Source organism: Oncorhynchus clarkii, unplaced genomic scaffold (genome assembly GCF_045791955.1).
Source record: "Oncorhynchus clarkii lewisi isolate Uvic-CL-2024 unplaced genomic scaffold, UVic_Ocla_1.0 unplaced_contig_2040_pilon_pilon, whole genome shotgun sequence".
Taxonomy (NCBI): domain Eukaryota; kingdom Metazoa; phylum Chordata; class Actinopteri; order Salmoniformes; family Salmonidae; genus Oncorhynchus; species Oncorhynchus clarkii.
In genome coordinates, this window is record NW_027258347.1 from 37501 (window position 1) to 55418 (window position 17918).

At 52.5% G+C, this 17918-nt stretch overlaps 7 non-coding genes and 1 pseudogene across 7 annotated transcripts; all 8 read right to left on the reverse strand.

Moving 5' to 3' along the window:
* Positions 1–3933: 3933 nt before the first annotated feature.
* Positions 3934–4050, reverse strand: LOC139396780 (U5 spliceosomal RNA). The gene has a single exon (XR_011630866.1). It is a non-coding gene; the product is annotated as a U5 spliceosomal RNA (small nuclear RNA).
* Positions 4051–4564: 514 nt separating this feature from the next.
* On the reverse strand, positions 4565–4755 carry LOC139396741 (U2 spliceosomal RNA). The gene has a single exon (XR_011630834.1). It is a non-coding gene; the product is annotated as a U2 spliceosomal RNA (small nuclear RNA).
* A 240-nt stretch (positions 4756–4995) lies between these two features.
* LOC139396781 (U5 spliceosomal RNA) lies at positions 4996–5112 on the reverse strand. Its single transcript, XR_011630867.1, has one exon. It is a non-coding gene; the product is annotated as a U5 spliceosomal RNA (small nuclear RNA).
* Positions 5113–5610: 498 nt separating this feature from the next.
* Positions 5611–5786, reverse strand: LOC139396747 (U2 spliceosomal RNA; annotated as a pseudogene).
* Positions 5787–11399: 5613 nt separating this feature from the next.
* Positions 11400–11516, reverse strand: LOC139396782 (U5 spliceosomal RNA). Its single transcript, XR_011630868.1, has one exon. It is a non-coding gene; the product is annotated as a U5 spliceosomal RNA (small nuclear RNA).
* Positions 11517–12012: 496 nt separating this feature from the next.
* Positions 12013–12203, reverse strand: LOC139396742 (U2 spliceosomal RNA). The gene has a single exon (XR_011630835.1). It is a non-coding gene; the product is annotated as a U2 spliceosomal RNA (small nuclear RNA).
* A 240-nt stretch (positions 12204–12443) lies between these two features.
* LOC139396783 (U5 spliceosomal RNA) lies at positions 12444–12560 on the reverse strand. The gene has a single exon (XR_011630869.1). It is a non-coding gene; the product is annotated as a U5 spliceosomal RNA (small nuclear RNA).
* A 472-nt stretch (positions 12561–13032) lies between these two features.
* LOC139396755 (U2 spliceosomal RNA) lies at positions 13033–13224 on the reverse strand. Its single transcript, XR_011630843.1, has one exon. It is a non-coding gene; the product is annotated as a U2 spliceosomal RNA (small nuclear RNA).
* Positions 13225–17918: the final 4694 nt, after the last annotated feature.

Consider the following 17918-nt stretch of genomic DNA (forward strand, 5'->3'; position numbering starts at 1 on the left):
TGTACGGATCCATCCTATGTACTTCTCCCCAAATCCTAATCTACCTAATACCCTGAATAGAAAGGATCTATTCACGCGATCAAAGGCTTTCGCCTGATCTAGCGCTGCTACCATTAAAGGCAGCCCTCTATCTTCAACCCAGGCGATGGAGTCCCTAATCAACTGTAGGTTCCATCTTATAGAGCGGCCCTCTACCCCGCACGTCTGATCCTCATGGACGACGTAGGGAAGGGCTGTGCGCAACCGGTCTGCTAAAACCTTTGCAAGAATCTTGTAATCTACGCACAGCATGGTCAACGGCCGCCAGTTGCCAAGGTCAGTTGCTTCCCCCTTCTTATAAAGAAGTGACAGCACACCAACAGCCATTGATCCCCCCGGGACCCCCGTCTCAAGGATGGCCTTCAAGACTTCGAGGACCACCGGTCCAAGTATACCCCAAAACTTGAGGTAAAACTCAGCCGGCAGCCCATCCATCCCAGGCACCTTCCCTTTTCCCATCCTCCTAAGAGCGCTCTCAACCTCTTCTAGTGAGATCTGGGCCTCCATCACGTCTCTAATGTCCTCCGGCAACCGCCGGGACAAGTGTTCTAAAAACACATTTCCCTGCTCTACATCTATTTCCCTTTCCTTAAATAAACTTCGGAAATGATCAGTTGTCACCCTGACCATTTCCTCTGGTTTACTTACTATACTACCATTTTCTTCCCTAACGCCATGCATTACCCTCCTACTCTGCCTGGCCCTAACCGACTTAAAGAACATAGCGGAACAAGTCTCATTATGTTCTAGAAAGCCACTATGCGCACGCTCCAGGAAAGCTCGAGCCTTCTGCTCCTGCAGCTCCCTGAGCTGCGCCTTTAGGGCTGTGAATCTCTCCCAGTCAATCGACCCGCCGAGGTTGCCCGCCTCGTACTCGAGTTCAATTAACCTTTGGATACGATCCACCTCCCTCCTTTCCTCCCTTTTTTTCCTTTTACAATATCCTATTATAAAAGCCCTAATCCTCACCTTCACTAAATCCCACCACTCTAACACCCCCTCGCACATGGACCGGAGGCCGTCAAGCCTCCGAAAGAAACAAAAAAATGCGTCAACGAAAGCCTGCTCCTCCAGTATATCCCGATCTAGCTTCCAGTACCCCCTACCGAAGAGGCAGACTGGCGACCCCACCTGCAGGAACACCCCGTCGTGATCCGTGAAGAACACAGGCAACAGGCGCCCAGACAACTGACCCAAAGACCTGGATATAAAAATGTAGTCGAGCCTCCGCGCAACCCCCCTGGAGTTGCGCCATGTAGGACCGACCATTGCCGGAGTAGTATGCAGGCCACCATCAACCAGACCATGGCAAGCCATTAGCCCGGTGATTGCGCCTGCACTACTATCACCACCTACCCCTAAATCTATATTAAAGTCCCCTCCTATCACCAAGTGCCTATTTGTGACACACAGGGGCGCCAGACAGTCCACCATCTCCCTTCTGTCTGCCGCCACCTGTGGCCCATATACCCCAATTAACCTATACCTAGCTTCTCTATACACTACATCTATCCCCAATACTCTACCCTGCATTATAACAAAAGTGCTCTCTACCTTAACCTCTTTATTCCCACACAAAATTCCTACTCCTGTTGAGTGCACCCCTCCTATGCCCCAAAAAGATTTCCCCTTATCCCACTCCCTCCTAAATCTACACACATCCCCACCATCCCTCAGGTGAACCTCCTGTAAAAAACAAAAATCAAACCCCACACCCTCTAAAAAATTAAACACCGCCCTCCTTTTAATTACATCCCTCAACCCCCTTACATTTAAACTAAACAATTTAACAGAAATATTCATTTATAAACAAAATATATATTTACAAACAAACAAAACCCTCAACAAATAACCCCAAACCAAACAAAAAACAGGAGACTCACCCGATGCTCCCCTGGTCCATCTCCACCGGCGGGGACGTCCTCTCCTCTCCTGACGCCCCCCCGTCCTCATCCATCTCTCCAACCCAGGATGCAGGCAGTGTGTTAGGCCGAGTGCCCTGCATCCTGGGTTCCCCACCACCACCGTCCACCCCCCCCTCCCTGTATGCCTCGGGGCTGAGTGTAGGGGACCCCATCTCCCCAAACAGGAGTTGGGATCCCTCTATCCCACAGCCCACAGACCCCTCACTTGAGTCATCCTCCACTAGGATGTAAGGGGCTGAGGCAAACAGGGAGGCCAATGCACCCCCCCCTCCCCCCCCCGCCGTTCTCTTAGCCCCCCCCTCCCCCTCCCCACCCCCCTCCCTCTCACTTCCTGCCAACTTCCCCCTCTTCTTTCCTTTCTTTTTTGGTGAAGGAGGTAGCGGGGAGACACAACGTCCCTTCCCCGCTAACTCCTCCACCAATCCCCTTGTCTCTTCTTCAAGGAAGCCCGGCAGGCTGTCCCCCCACTCCTTCCCCCCATCTCCCCCTCCCACCCCCTCCCCTCCCACCTCCACCCCTCCCTCCGTCCCCATCACCGTTCCCTCTTCCACTCCTTCTCGCACCACTGTCCCACTCTCCCTCTTCTCCGCTCCTTCCCGTTCTTCCGCCTTCTTTTTCTTCTCTCCTTCTTTTTCCTTCTTCCCATCGTCACTCCTCTTTCTTCTCGCCTCTTCCTTCTTCTCATCCTCTTCAGTTGCCTTCTTTTCCCCTGTGCCATCCGTACAATCCGCACGCGTCCTTTCTTTCCTCCCCCCATCCCCCGCTCCCCCCCCAGCTGCAGACGCGTATGACCTGTGACGAGCCAGGCAATCACGCCACAGGTGTGCTCTCGAGCCACACCCGTGGCAAGCCTTGGGCTCGTCACATTCCTTGGCCTCGTGCTCTTCTGACCCACAGAACCGACACTTCTTGGTGCTGCACGAGGCCAGGATATGGCCGTAGGCCATACAACGCCTGCAGAACGGGGGCTGACGGGCATAATACAACGTCCCCCTGTCAGCCCCCAGGGAGAACATCGCCGGAGGATGGAGGTAGCCATCCACACTCTTCGGGTCCTCCCCGAGCAACACCTGGAACCCTCTCCTCCCGCTCCAGAAACCCAGGGAGTCCCCGAGGTACCTCGCCGAGGAGACATTGTCCACATACCTCCCCAGAAAGGCCCTCACCTCCTCCTCCTTCACATGCGGATTGTACATGTTTACGGTGACCACCCTGAAGTTGTTCTTGGCCAGGCTGGTCACCGCGTAATGGCACAGGGGTCCTTCTCCTCTCCCTTCCCTCACCCCCCTCACTACCTCACTATGCTTCTCTTCCATATTCAAAGTCACATCACAACCCCTCTCCACCGGGTTCCCCTGGAGGCAGAGAACATCTTTCACCCTCAGTTGAAGGCACCCCATCAGAATGGTCCTCCCGAAAGTCTCTCTCCCCCAGGGCTCCTCCTCTTTTTCCCTCCATGAGAAACGCACCGTGTTGGCCAACCCAATCCCAGGAACCGACCGGGGCATCCTCTCCTGCGCCATCTCCGCAAGGAGGATAGCGCACCTGGCTCCCGAAACTCCTCCAAAAATGGAAAAAAGGAAATCCAAATTAGCAAACAATTAATTAAATACAAAAACCGGGAAAAAAATACAACCTCTACCGCTCTCCTAGTTCGACCCTCTGACTCAGCGAGCTCCGGGGCACCTCGGTACCAAGCTTGATCTGAGCCAAAAGGCCGAGAAGCGATAACCCACAAATGGAACCCTGAAACCGCCGGACCCCCGGGGGTCTCGACAGACCTCAGCGGGTGGGTTGGCAAAAGCCAGCTCCTCTCTCCCTCCAACCCCCACTCAACCAACCAACCAACCAACCAACCACCGTTTCCCTGGCAACAAACAGGCAGGTGTTTTTTGGAAAAAGTCGCTAATGCGTCTTTAAGTCACTATCCTGGCCCATCTCTGTCAATTTCCCTTGAAACAAGATACCGGGCTCTGCAAGAAGCAAAGCCGCTCCAAAAATACGTTGAACTCGTAAGTGTTCCTCTCCACGGAAGTCTTTAGTAAAAGGCGAAAGGCTTGTGCGTAATGAAGAGAAACCAGAGTCATATGGAAGTCAAGAGGTCGGGGCCCGAGACACACTCTGTGCACTCTAGGCAGGGTTCCCGCGGGTGCTCCCGGAACCCACTCTTCCAAGTTTTCGAGGGCTGTCTGTGGATAAAAAGAAGGTCACAGACACAGAGGCACAGAGAGACAGAGAGAGAGAGAGAGCGAGAGAGAGAGAGAGAGAGAGAGAGAGAGAGAGAGAGAGAGAGAGAGAGAGAGAGAGAGAGAGAGAGAGAGAGAGAGAGAGAGAGAGAGAGAGAGAGAGAGAGAGAGAGAGAGAGAGAGAGAGAGAGAGACACACACACACAATCCTGGCCCCAATTCTTTTTTTTTTTTTTTTTTTTTTTTTTTTAAGTAAAATGGCGGGAAACGGGGGACCCCATTGAAGAGCGCTTCGCCTTTCTTTCAGTTTGAATGTTTCTTTCCTTCTCTTCTTCTGCTAGCTAGCCAGCTAGCTCGCTAGCCAGCTGTTTACAGAGCTTTGTGAATTTGCATTTTTCCTTGACAACGGAAGAAAAGTGTTGCACCGTTCCCGGAGGTACTGCAATACCGGGTCGATGCGTGGAGCGGACGGAGCAAGCCCCATTTCCGACTCCCTGTTCGAAAAATCCATTTAATATGTAGTCCCCCGATGGGGGACGTATCAGATATTAAACTGATAAGAACAGATACTACACTTGATCTGAGCCAAAAGGCCGAGAAGCGATAACCCACAAATGGAACCCTGAAACCGCCGGACCCCCGGGGGTCTCGACAGACCTCAGCGGGTGGGTTGGCAAAAGCCAGCTCCTCTCTCCCTCCAACCCCCACTCAACCAACCAACCAACCAACCAACCACCGTTTCCCTGGCAACAAACAGGCAGGTGTTTTTTGGAAAAAGTCGCTAATGCGTCTTTAAGTCACTATCCTGGCCCATCTCTGTCAATTTCCCTTGAAACAAGATACCGGGCTCTGCAAGAAGCAAAGCCGCTCCAAAAATACGTTGAACTCGTAAGTGTTCCTCTCCACGGAAGTCTTTAGTAAAAGGCGAAAGGCTTGTGCGTAATGAAGAGAAACCAGAGTCATATGGAAGTCAAGAGGTCGGGGCCCGAGACACACTCTGTGCACTCTAGGCAGGGTTCCCGCGGGTGCTCCCGGAACCCACTCTTCCAAGTTTTCGAGGGCTGTCTGTGGATAAAAAGAAGGTCACAGACACAGAGGCACAGAGAGACAGAGAGACGAGAGAGAGAGAGAGAGAGAGAGAGAGAGAGAGAGAGAGAGAGAGAGAGAGAGAGAGAGAGAGAGAGAGAGAGAGAGAGAGAGAGAGAGAGAGAGAGAGAGAGAGAGAGAGAGAGAGAGAGACACACACACACAATCCTGGCCCCAATTCTTTTTTTTTTTTTTTTTTTTTTTTTTTTTAAGTAAAATGGCGGGAAACGGGGGACCCCATTGAAGAGCGCTTCGCCTTTCTTTCAGTTTGAATGTTTCTTTCCTTCTCTTCTTCTGCTAGCTAGCCAGCTAGCTCGCTAGCCAGCTGTTTACAGAGCTTTGTGAATTTGCATTTTTCCTTGACAACGGAAGAAAAGTGTTGCACCGTTCCCGGAGGTACTGCAATACCGGGTCGATGCGTGGAGCGGACGGAGCAAGCCCCATTTCCGACTCCCTGTTCGAAAAATCCATTTAATATGTAGTCCCCCGATGGGGGACGTATCAGATATTAAACTGATAAGAACAGATTTTTTTTTTTACAAAAAATAATTTATTTACACTCAATACCATTCATACTTTACAAAATAATAATTCTCATTCATTCTATTACAAAATCACCAAACACCCAAACAAAAACAAACCTCAGGGGAGCATCGTCCCTCCCCGTCATACTTAACCAATACCTAACCCTTCCCTATCTTCCCTTCCCTAATCTATCCCCTTACAAACCTCACTCTAACACTCCCAGCCCTAATCCCCCCTTCCACCTCTCCCGTGCCGCATGCTGCCCCCACTTTATCTCCTCCCTCTTCATCCTCCCCCTCACATCACCTTCCACCCTCCTCACTATCCCTTCCACCCCCCAATCTCTCCCTGTCTTAACTAAATTCTGCCTGGCTTCCCACAGTCCCCTTTTAAAGAGACTCATGAGAAGCCAGAGCAGAAACCTGTCCCTATCCGTTCCCCTCGCTCTCCCTACGCCTCGCTCTAACCTAGCCCAAGTCAGCAAAAAATCGCTCCTAACCATACCTAGCAACACCCGTGCCCTAGCCCAGACTAGTCCGGCAAAGGCACAGTCCCAGAAGGCATGGCGCACAGTCTCCTCCCTGCCACAAGCAGATCTTGGACAGGTGGAGGATCGCGACAAACTATGCCGGTACATGATGGAACGTACCGGCAAGCACTTATGGAGGCTCAACCAATTCAGGTCCTTGAGCCTGTTGTCCAGGCCCCGCGCCTGCACTCCCTCCCAGACCACTGACGAGATGCCCGCTACAGGCGGAGGACTCCCTGCCTGCCTGACCTCCTCGTACAGGTGCCTGTGATCTAAACCTACTCGGGCAACTTCAACCTCGGGGTGCGCACGCAGCCACTTGGCCGCATGGCCAAAGTGCCACGGCAGCTGTTCCGCCCGAGGACCCGCGTTAGACCACACCATTATGCTTCTCGCCTGATACGAGAAGAACACCCGCAGGAGGTAACCGGACGGGTGTATAACTGGCTGAGCAAGCTCCGTCAACAAGAAAGAAACAAAAATTGCGTCCAGCTTGAGGGGGAGATGTGGTACCCCCCTACCTCCCTCCCCGATGGGACAGAGCATGCGTGCCCTGGCGACCCACTCGTACCTGCCACCCCACATGAACTGAAACACAAGCCTCACTAGAGGCCTCCTCAGACAAGCTGGCAATGGGTAGATGTACGCCAAGTACAAAAGAGATGGCAATACATCCACCTTTAGGACCAGGACCTTACCTATAAAGGACAAAGACCTAGCCTTCCACATTGCCAACTTCTTCTGTACCACTGCGATACCCATGTTCCAGTTCAGCGTCGCTGAGCCAGAGGTCTCAAAATGGACCCCAAGAATCCTCAGGGCCCCCTCACAGAGAGATAACCCCCCGGGCACATCCGTCCTACCGCGCCATCTTCCGAAAAACTTAACGGAAGACTTTGCATGATTCAGAACCGCCCCCGACGCTTGGGTGAAATCCCCAATGATGGCAAGAGACCTTGTCAGGCACGAGTCCTTGCACAACAGCAAGGAAGTGTCGTCGGCGTACTGCGTCATCTTAACACGCAGCCCACCGCTCCCAGGGATCAACAAGCCCTCCACCCCTGTGTCTGCCCTAATGGCAGCCCCCAGAGGCTCCATGTACAGTACGAAGAGGAGGGCCGAGAGTGGGCATCCCTGCCTGACCCCAGACGAGAGGTCAAAAACGTCACCTAAGTGACTATTTACACTAACTCGACACCCCGCTCCGACATATAATGTACGGATCCATCCTATAAACTTCTCCCCAAATCCTAATCTACCTAATACCCTGAATAGAAAGGATCTATTCACGCGATCAAAGGCTTTCGCCTGATCTAGCGCTGCTACCATTAAAGGCAGCCCTCTATCTTCAACCCAGGCGATGGAGTCCCTAATCAACTGTAGGTTCCATCTTATAGAGCGGCCCTCTACCCCGCACGTCTGATCCTCATGGACGACGTAGGGAAGGGCTGTGCGCAACCGGTCTGCTAAAACCTTTGCAAGAATCTTGTAATCTACGCACAGCATGGTCAACGGCCGCCAGTTGCCAAGGTCAGTTGCTTCCCCCTTCTTATAAAGAAGTGACAGCACACCAACAGCCATTGATCCCCCCGGGACCCCCGTCTCAAGGATGGCCTTCAAGACTTCGAGGACCACCGGTCCAAGTATACCCCAAAACTTGAGGTAAAACTCAGCCGGCAGCCCATCCATCCCAGGCACCTTCCCTTTACCCATCCTCCTAAGAGCGCTCTCAACCTCTTCTAGTGAGATCTGGGCCTCCATCACGTCTCTAATGTCCTCCGGCAACCGCCGGGACAAGTGTTCTAAAAACACGTTTCCCTGCTCTACATCTATTTCCCTTTCCTTAAATAAACCTCGGAAATGATCAGTTGTCACCCTGACCATTTCCTCTGGTTTACTTACTATACTACCATTTTCTTCCCTAACGCCATGCATTACCCTCCTACTCTGCCTGGCCCTAACCGACTTAAAGAACATAGCGGAACAAGTCTCATTATGTTCTAGAAAGCCACTATGCGCACTCTCCAGGAAAGCTCGAGCCTTCTGCTCCTGCAGCTCCCTGAGCTGCGCCTTTAGGGCTGCGAATCTCTCCCAGTCAATCGACCCGCCGAGGTTGCCCGCCTCGTACTCGAGTTCAATTAACCTTTGGATACGATCCACCTCCCTCCTTTCCTCCCTTTTTTTCCTTTTACAATATCCTATTATAAAAGCCCTAATCCTCACCTTCACTAAATCCCACCACTCTAACACCCCCTCGCACATGGACCGGAGGCCGTCAAGCCTCCGAAAGAAACAAAAAAATGCGTCAACGAAAGCCTGCTCCTCCAGTATACCCCGATCTAACTTCCAGTACCCCCTACCGAAGAGGCAGACTGGCGACCCCACCTGCAGGAACACCCCGTCGTGATCCGTGAAGAACACAGGCAACAGGCGCCCAGACAACTGACCCAAAGACCTGGATATAAAAATGTAGTCGAGCCTCCGCGCAACCCCCCTGGAGTTGCGCCATGTAGGACCGACCATTGCCGGAGTAGTATGCAGGCCACCATCAACCAGACCATGGCAAGCCATTAGCCCGGTGATTGCGCCTGCACTACTATCACCACCTACCCCTAAATCTATATTAAAGTCCCCTCCTATCACCAAGTGCCTATTTGTGACACACAGGGGCGCCAGACAGTCCACCATCTCCCTTCTGTCTGCCGCCACCTGTGGCCCATATACCCCAATTAATCTATACCTAGCTTCTCTATACACTACATCTATCCCCAATACTCTACCCTGCACTATTACAAAAGTGCTCTCTACCTTAACTTCTCTATTACCACACAATATTCCTACTCCTGTTGAGTGCACCCCTCCTATGCCCCAAAAAGATTCCCCCTTATCCCACTCCTTCCTAAATCTAGCCACATCCCCACCATCCCTCAGGTGAACCTCCTGTAAAAAACAAAAATCAAACCCCACACCCTCTAAAAAATTAAACACCGCCCTCCTTTTAACAACATCCCTCAACCCCCTTACATTTAAACTAAACAATTTAACAGAAATATTCATTTAATTATTTACAAACAAAACAAACAAATAACCCCAAACCAAACAAAAAAAAACAGGAGACTCACCCGATGCTCCCCTGGTCCATCTCCACCGGCGGGGACGTCCTCTCCTCTCCTGACGCCCCCCCGTTATCCTCCATCTCTCCAACCCAGGATGCAGGCAGTGTGTTAGGCCGAGTGCCCTGCATCCTGGGTTCCCCACCACCATCCTCCACCCCCCCCTCCCTGTATGCCTCGGGGCTGAGCGTAGGGGACCCCATCTCCCCAAACAGGAGTTGGGATCCCTCTAACACACAGCCCACAGACCCCTCACTGGAGTCATCCTCCACCAGAATGTAAGGGGCTGAGGCAAACAGGGAGGCCAATGCACCCCCACCTCCCCCCCCCGCCGTTCTCTTAGCCCCCCCCTCCCCCTCCCCACCCCCCTCCCTCTCACTTCCTGCCAACTTCCCCCTCTTCTTCCCCTTCTTCTTTGGTGAAGGAGGTAGCGGGGAAACACAACGTCCCCTCCCCGCTAACTCCTCCACCAATTCCCTTGTCTCTTCCTCCAGGAAGCCTGGCAGGCTGTCCCCCCACTCCTTCCCCCCATCTCCCCCTCCCACCCCCTCCCCTCCCACCTCCACCCCTCCCTCCGTCCCAGTCACTGTCACCGTTCCCTCTTCCACTCCTTCTCGCACCACTGTCCCACTCTCCCTCTTCTCCGCTCCTTCCCGTTCTTCCGCCTTCTTTTTCTTTTCTCCTTCTTTTTCCTTCTTTCCATCTTCACTCCTCTTTCTTCTCGCCTCTTCCTTCTTCCCATCCTCTTCCCTTGCCGTCTTTTCCCCTGTGCCATTCGTACAATCCGCACGCGTCCTTTCTTTCCTCCCCCCATCCCCCGCTCCCCCCCCAGCTGCAGACGCGTATGACCTGTGACGAGCCGGGCAATCACGCCACAGGTGTGCTTTCGAGCCACACCCGTGGCAAGCCTTGGGCTCGTCACATTCCTTGGCCTCGTGCTCTTCCGACCCACAGAAACGACACTTCTTGGTGCTGCACGAGGCCAGGATATGGCCGTAGGCCATACAACGCCTGCAGAACGGGGGCTGACGTGCATAAAACAACGTCCCCCTGTCAGCCCCCAGGGAGAACATCGCCGGAGGATGGAGGTAGCCATCCACACTCTTCGGGGACTCCCTGAGTAACGCCTGGAAACCTCTCTTCCCGTTCCAGAAACCCAGGGAGTCCCTGAGGTACCTTGCTGAGGAGACATTGTCCATGTACCTCCCCAGAAAGGCCCTCACTTCTTCATCCTTCACATGCGGATTGTACATGTTTACGGTGACCACCCTGAAGTTATTCCTTGCCAGGCTGGTCACCGCGTAATGGCACAGGGGTCCTTCTTCTTTCTCCGCCCTCACCTTCTTCATTATTCCGTCATGTCTCTCCTCCGTGTATAACGTCACGTCAAAGGCCTTCTCTAATGGGTTCCCCTGCAGACAGAGAACATCTTTGACCTGCAGGTTTAGGTAGCCCATCAGGATATTCCTCCCAAAAGTCTCTCTCCCCCATGGCTCCTTCTCCTTTTCAATCCACGAAAATCTCACCGTGTTAGCCAAACCGATTGTAGGTACTGTCCGTTCTTTTTTCTGTTGCTCCATTCTTCCAAAAAAAGCTCTCTTTACACAGAAGCTGAAAAATAAAGGAAAGTTGGTTCTAAAAAACCGCCAAATCCTTGTAAAAATCCTCCCTCCTGCCTTCCTTCGACCTCTTGACTCAGGGGCTCTAGGACACCTCGGTGTCAAGCTTGTACTGAGCCAAAAGGCCGAGAAGCGATAACCCACAAATGGAACCCTGAAACCGCCGGACCCCCGGGGGTCTCGACAGACCTCAGCGGGTGGGTTGGCAAAAGCCAGCTCCTCTCTCCCTCCAACCCCCACTCAACCAACCAACCAACCAACCAACCACCGTTTCCCTGGCAACAAACAGGCAGGTGTTTTTTGGAAAAAGTCGCTAATGCGTCTTTAAGTCACTATCCTGGCCCATCTCTGTCAATTTCCCTTGAAACAAGATACCGGGCTCTGCAAGAAGCAAAGCCGCTCCAAAAATACGTTGAACTCGTAAGTGTTCCTCTCCACGGAAGTCTTTAGTAAAAGGCGAAAGGCTTGTGCGTAATGAAGAGAAACCAGAGTCATATGGAAGTCAAGAGGTCGGGGCCCGAGACACACTCTGTGCACTCTAGGCAGGGTTCCCGCGGGTGCTCCCGGAACCCACTCTTCCAAGTTTTCGAGGGCTGTCTGTGGATAAAAAGAAGGTCACAGACACAGAGGCACAGAGAGACAGAGAGACAGAGAGAGAGAGAGAGAGAGAGAGAGAGAGAGAGAGAGAGAGAGAGAGAGAGAGAGAGAGAGAGAGAGAGAGAGAGAGAGAGAGAGAGAGAGAGAGAGAGAGAGAGAGAGAGAGACACACACACACACACAATCCTGGCCCCAATTCTTTTTTTTTTTTTTTTTTTTTTTTTTTTTTAAGTAAAATGGCGGGAAACGGGGGACCCCATTGAAGAGCGCTTCGCCTTTCTTTCAGTTTGAATGTTTCTTTCCTTCTCTTCTTCTGCTAGCTAGCCAGCTAGCTAGCTAGCCAGCTGTTTACAGAGCTTTGTGAATTTGCATTTTTCCTTGACAACGGAAGAAAAGTGTTGCACCGTTCCCGGAGGTACTGCAATACCGGGTCGATGCGTGGAGCGGACGGAGCAAGCCCCATTTCCGACTCCCTGTTCGAAAAATCCATTTAATATGTAGTCCCCCGATGGGGGACGTATCAGATATTAAACTGATAAGAACAGATACTACACTTGATCTGAGCCAAAAGGCCGAGAAGCGATAACCCACAAATGGAACCCTGAAACCGCCGGACCCCCGGGGGTCTCGACAGACCTCAGCGGGTGGGTTGGCAAAAGCCAGCTCCTCTCTCCCTCCAACCCCCACTCAACCAACCAACCAACCAACCAACCACCGTTTCCCTGGCAACAAACAGGCAGGTGTTTTTTGGAAAAAGTCGCTAATGCGTCTTTAAGTCACTATCCTGGCCCATCTCTGTCAATTTCCCTTGAAACAAGATACCGGGCTCTGCAAGAAGCAAAGCCGCTCCAAAAATACGTTGAACTCGTAAGTGTTCCTCTCCACGGAAGTCTTTAGTAAAAGGCGAAAGGCTTGTGCGTAATGAAGAGAAACCAGAGTCATATGGAAGTCAAGAGGTCGGGGCCCGAGACACACTCTGTGCACTCTAGGCAGGGTTCCCGCGGGTGCTCCCGGAACCCACTCTTCCAAGTTTTCGAGGGCTGTCTGTGGATAAAAAGAAGGTCACAGACACAGAGGCACAGAGAGACAGAGAGAGAGAGAGAGAGAGAGAGAGAGAGAGAGAGAGAGAGAGAGAGAGAGAGAGAGAGAGAGAGAGAGAGAGAGAGAGAGAGAGAGAGAGAGAGAGAGACACACACACACACACAATCCTGGCCCCAATTCTTTTTTTTTTTTTTTTTTTTTTTTTTTTAAGTAAAATGGCGGGAAACGGGGGACCCCATTGAAGAGCGCTTCGCCTTTCTTTCAGTTTGAATGTTTCTTTCCTTCTCTTCTTCTGCTAGCTAGCCAGCTAGCTAGCTAGCCAGCTGTTTACAGAGCTTTGTGAATTTGCATTTTTCCTTGACAACGGAAGAAAAGTGTTGCACCGTTCCCGGAGGTACTGCAATACCGGGTCGATGCGTGGAGCGGACGGAGCAAGCCCCATTTCCGACTCCCTGTTCGAAAAATCCATTTAATATGTAGTCCCCCGATGGGGGACGTATCAGATATTAAACTGATAAGAACAGATTTTTTTTTTTTTATTTTTTTTTTTTTACAAAAAATAATTTATTTACACTCAATACCATTCATACTTTACAAAATAATAATTCTCATTCATTCTATTTACAAAATCACCAAACACCCAAACAAAAACAAACCTCAGGGGAGCATCGTCCCTCCCCGTCATACCTAACCAATACCTAACCCTTCCCTATCTTCCCTTCCCTAATCTATCCCCTTACCAACCTCACTCTAACACTCCCAGCCCTAATCCCCCCTTCCACCTCTCCCGTGCCGCATGCTGCCCCCACTTTATCTCCTCCCTCTTCATCCTCCCCCTCACATCACCTTCCACCCTCCTCACTATCCCTTCCACCCCCCAATCTCTCCCTGTCTTAACTAAATTCTGCCTGGCTTCCCACAGCCCCCTTTTAAAGAGACTCATGAGAAGCCAGAGCAGAAACCTGTCCCTATCCGTTCCCCTCGCTCTCCCTACGCCTCGCTCTAACCTAGCCCAAGTCAGCAAAAAATCGCTCCTAACCATACCTAGCAACACCCGTGCCCTAGCCCAGACTAGTCCGGCAAAGGCACAGTCCCAGAAGGCATGGCGCACAGTCTCCTCCCTGCCACAAGCAGATCTTGGACAGGTGGAGGATCGCGACAAACTATGCCGGTACATGATGGAACGTACCGGCAAGCACTTATGGAGGCTCAACCAATTCAGGTCCTTGAGCCTGTTGTCCAGGCCCCGCGCCTGCACTCCCTCCCAGACCACTGACGAGATGCCCGCTACAGGCGCAGGACTCCCTGCCTGCCTGACCTCCTCGTACAGGTGCCTGTGGTCTAAACCTACTCGGGCAACTTCAACCTCGGGGTGCGCACGCAGCCACTTGGCCGCATGGCCAAAGTGCCACGGCAGCTGTTCCGCCCGAGGACCCGCGTTAGACCACACCATTACGCTTCTCGCCTGATACGAGAAGAACACCCGCAGGAGGTAACCGGACGGGTGTATAACTGGCTGAGCAAGCTCCGTCAACAAGAAAGAAACAAAAATTGCGTCCAGCTTGAGGGGGAGATGTGGTACCCCCCTACCTCCCTCCCCGATGGGACAGAGCATGCGCGCCCTGGCGACCCACTCGTACCTGCCACCCCACATGAACTGAAACACAAGCCTCACTAGAGGCCTCCTCAGACAAGCTGGCAATGGGTAGATGTACGCCAAGTACAAAAGAGATGGCAATACATCCACCTTTAGGACCAGGACCTTACCTATAAAGGACAAAGACCTAGCCTTCCACATTGCCAACTTCTTCTGTACCACTGCAATACCCATGTTCCAGTTCAGCGTCGCTGAGCCAGAGGTCTCAAAATGGACCCCAAGAATCCTCAGGGCCCCCTCACAGAGAGATAACCCCCCGGGCACATCCGTCCTACCGCGCCATCTTCCGAAAAACTTAACGGAAGACTTTGCATGATTCAGAACCGCCCCCGACGCTTGGGTGAAATCCCCAATGATGGCAAGAGACCTTGTCAGGCACGAGTCCTTGCACAACAGCAAGGAAGTGTCGTCGGCGTACTGCGTCATCTTAACACGCAGCCCACCGCTCCCAGGGATCAACAAGCCCTCCACCCCTGTGTCTGCCCTAATGGCAGCCCCCAGAGGCTCCATGTACAGAACGAAGAGGAGAGCCGAGAGTGGGCATCCCTGCCTGACCCCAGACGAGAGGTCAAAAACGTCACCTAAGTGACTATTTACACTAACTCGACACCCCGCTCCGACATATAATGTACGGATCCATCCTATGTACTTCTCCCCAAATCCTAATCTACCTAATACCCTGAATAGAAAGGATCTATTCACGCGATCAAAGGCTTTCGCCTGATCTAGCGCTGCTACCATTAAAGGCAGCCCTCTATCTTCAACCCAGGCGATGGAGTCCCTAATCAACTGTAGGTTCCATCTTATAGAGCGGCCCTCTACCCCGCACGTCTGATCCTCATGGACGACGTAGGGAAGGGCTGTGCGCAACCGGTCTGCTAAAACCTTTGCAAGAATCTTGTAATCTACGCACAGCATGGTCAACGGCCGCCAGTTGCCAAGGTCAGTTGCTTCCCCCTTCTTATAAAGAAGTGACAGCACACCAACAGCCATTGATCCCCCCGGGACCCCCGTCTCAAGGATGGCCTTCAAGACTTCGAGGACCACCGGTCCAAGTATACCCCAAAACTTGAGGTAAAACTCAGCCGGCAGCCCATCCATCCCAGGCACCTTCCCTTTTCCCATCCTCCTAAGAGCGCTCTCAACCTCTTCTAGTGAGATCTGGGCCTCCATCACGTCTCTAATGTCCTCCGGCAACCGCCGGGACAAGTGTTCTAAAAACACATTTCCCTGCTCTACATCTATTTCCCTTTCCTTAAATAAACTTCGGAAATGATCAGTTGTCACCCTGACCATTTCCTCTGGTTTACTTACTATACTACCATTTTCTTCCCTAACGCCATGCATTACCCTCCTACTCTGCCTGGCCCTAACCGACTTAAAGAACATAGCGGAACAAGTCTCATTATGTTCTAGAAAGCCACTATGCGCACGCTCCAGGAAAGCTCGAGCCTTCTGCTCCTGCAGCTCCCTGAGCTGCGCCTTTAGGGCTGTGAATCTCTCCCAGTCAATCGACCCGCCGAGGTTGCCCGCCTCGTACTCGAGTTCAATTAACCTTTGGATACGATCCACCTCCCTCCTTTCCTCCCTTTTTTTCCTTTTACAATATCCTATTATAAAAGCCCTAATCCTCACCTTCACTAAATCCCACCACTCTAACACCCCCTCGCACATGGACCGGAGGCCGTCAAGCCTCCGAAAGAAACAAAAAAATGCGTCAACGAAAGCCTGCTCCTCCAGTATATCCCGATCTAGCTTCCAGTACCCCCTACCGAAGAGGCAGACTGGCGACCCCACCTGCAGGAACACCCCGTCGTGATCCGTGAAGAACACAGGCAACAGGCGCCCAGACAACTGACCCAAAGACCTGGATATAAAAATGTAGTCGAGCCTCCGCGCAACCCCCCTGGAGTTGCGCCATGTAGGACCGACCATTGCCGGAGTAGTATGCAGGCCACCATCAACCAGACCATGGCAAGCCATTAGCCCGGTGATTGCGCCTGCACTACTATCACCACCTACCCCTAAATCTATATTAAAGTCCCCTCCTATCACCAAGTGCCTATTTGTGACACACAGGGGCGCCAGACAGTCCACCATCTCCCTTCTGTCTGCCGCCACCTGTGGCCCATATACCCCAATTAACCTATACCTAGCTTCTCTATACACTACATCTATCCCCAATACTCTACCCTGCATTATAACAAAAGTGCTCTCTACCTTAACCTCTTTATTCCCACACAAAATTCCTACTCCTGTTGAGTGCACCCCTCCTATGCCCCAAAAAGATTTCCCCTTATCCCACTCCCTCCTAAATCTACACACATCCCCACCATCCCTCAGGTGAACCTCCTGTAAAAAACAAAAATCAAACCCCACACCCTCTAAAAAATTAAACACCGCCCTCCTTTTAATTACATCCCTCAACCCCCTTACATTTAAACTAAACAATTTAACAGAAATATTCATTTATAAACAAAATATATATTTACAAACAAACAAAACCCTCAACAAATAACCCCAAACCAAACAAAAAACAGGAGACTCACCCGATGCTCCCCTGGTCCATCTCCACCGGCGGGGACGTCCTCTCCTCTCCTGACGCCCCCCCGTCCTCATCCATCTCTCCAACCCAGGATGCAGGCAGTGTGTTAGGCCGAGTGCCCTGCATCCTGGGTTCCCCACCACCACCGTCCACCCCCCCCTCCCTGTATGCCTCGGGGCTGAGTGTAGGGGACCCCATCTCCCCAAACAGGAGTTGGGATCCCTCTATCCCACAGCCCACAGACCCCTCACTTGAGTCATCCTCCACTAGGATGTAAGGGGCTGAGGCAAACAGGGAGGCCAATGCACCCCCCCCTCCCCCCCCCGCCGTTCTCTTAGCCCCCCCCTCCCCCTCCCCACCCCCCTCCCTCTCACTTCCTGCCAACTTCCCCCTCTTCTTTCCTTTCTTTTTTGGTGAAGGAGGTAGCGGGGAGACACAACGTCCCTTCCCCGCTAACTCCTCCACCAATCCCCTTGTCTCTTCTTCAAGGAAGCCCGGCAGGCTGTCCCCCCACTCCTTCCCCCCATCTCCCCCTCCCACCCCCTCCCCTCCCACCTCCACCCCTCCCTCCGTCCCCATCACCGTTCCCTCTTCCACTCCTTCTCGCACCACTGTCCCACTCTCCCTCTTCTCCGCTCCTTCCCGTTCTTCCGCCTTCTTTTTCTTCTCTCCTTCTTTTTCCTTCTTCCCATCGTCACTCCTCTTTCTTCTCGCCTCTTCCTTCTTCTCATCCTCTTCAGTTGCCTTCTTTTCCCCTGTGCCATCCGTACAATCCGCACGCGTCCTTTCTTTCCTCCCCCCATCCCCCGCTCCCCCCCCAGCTGCAGACGCGTATGACCTGTGACGAGCCGGGCAATCACGCCACAGGTGTGCTCTCGAGCCACACCCGTGGCAAGCCTTGGGCTCGTCACATTCCTTGGCCTCGTGCTCTTCTGACCCACAGAACCGACACTTCTTGGTGCTGCACGAGGCCAGGATATGGCCGTAGGCCATACAACGCCTGCAGAACGGGGGCTGACGGGCATAATACAACGTCCCCCTGTCAGCCCCCAGGGA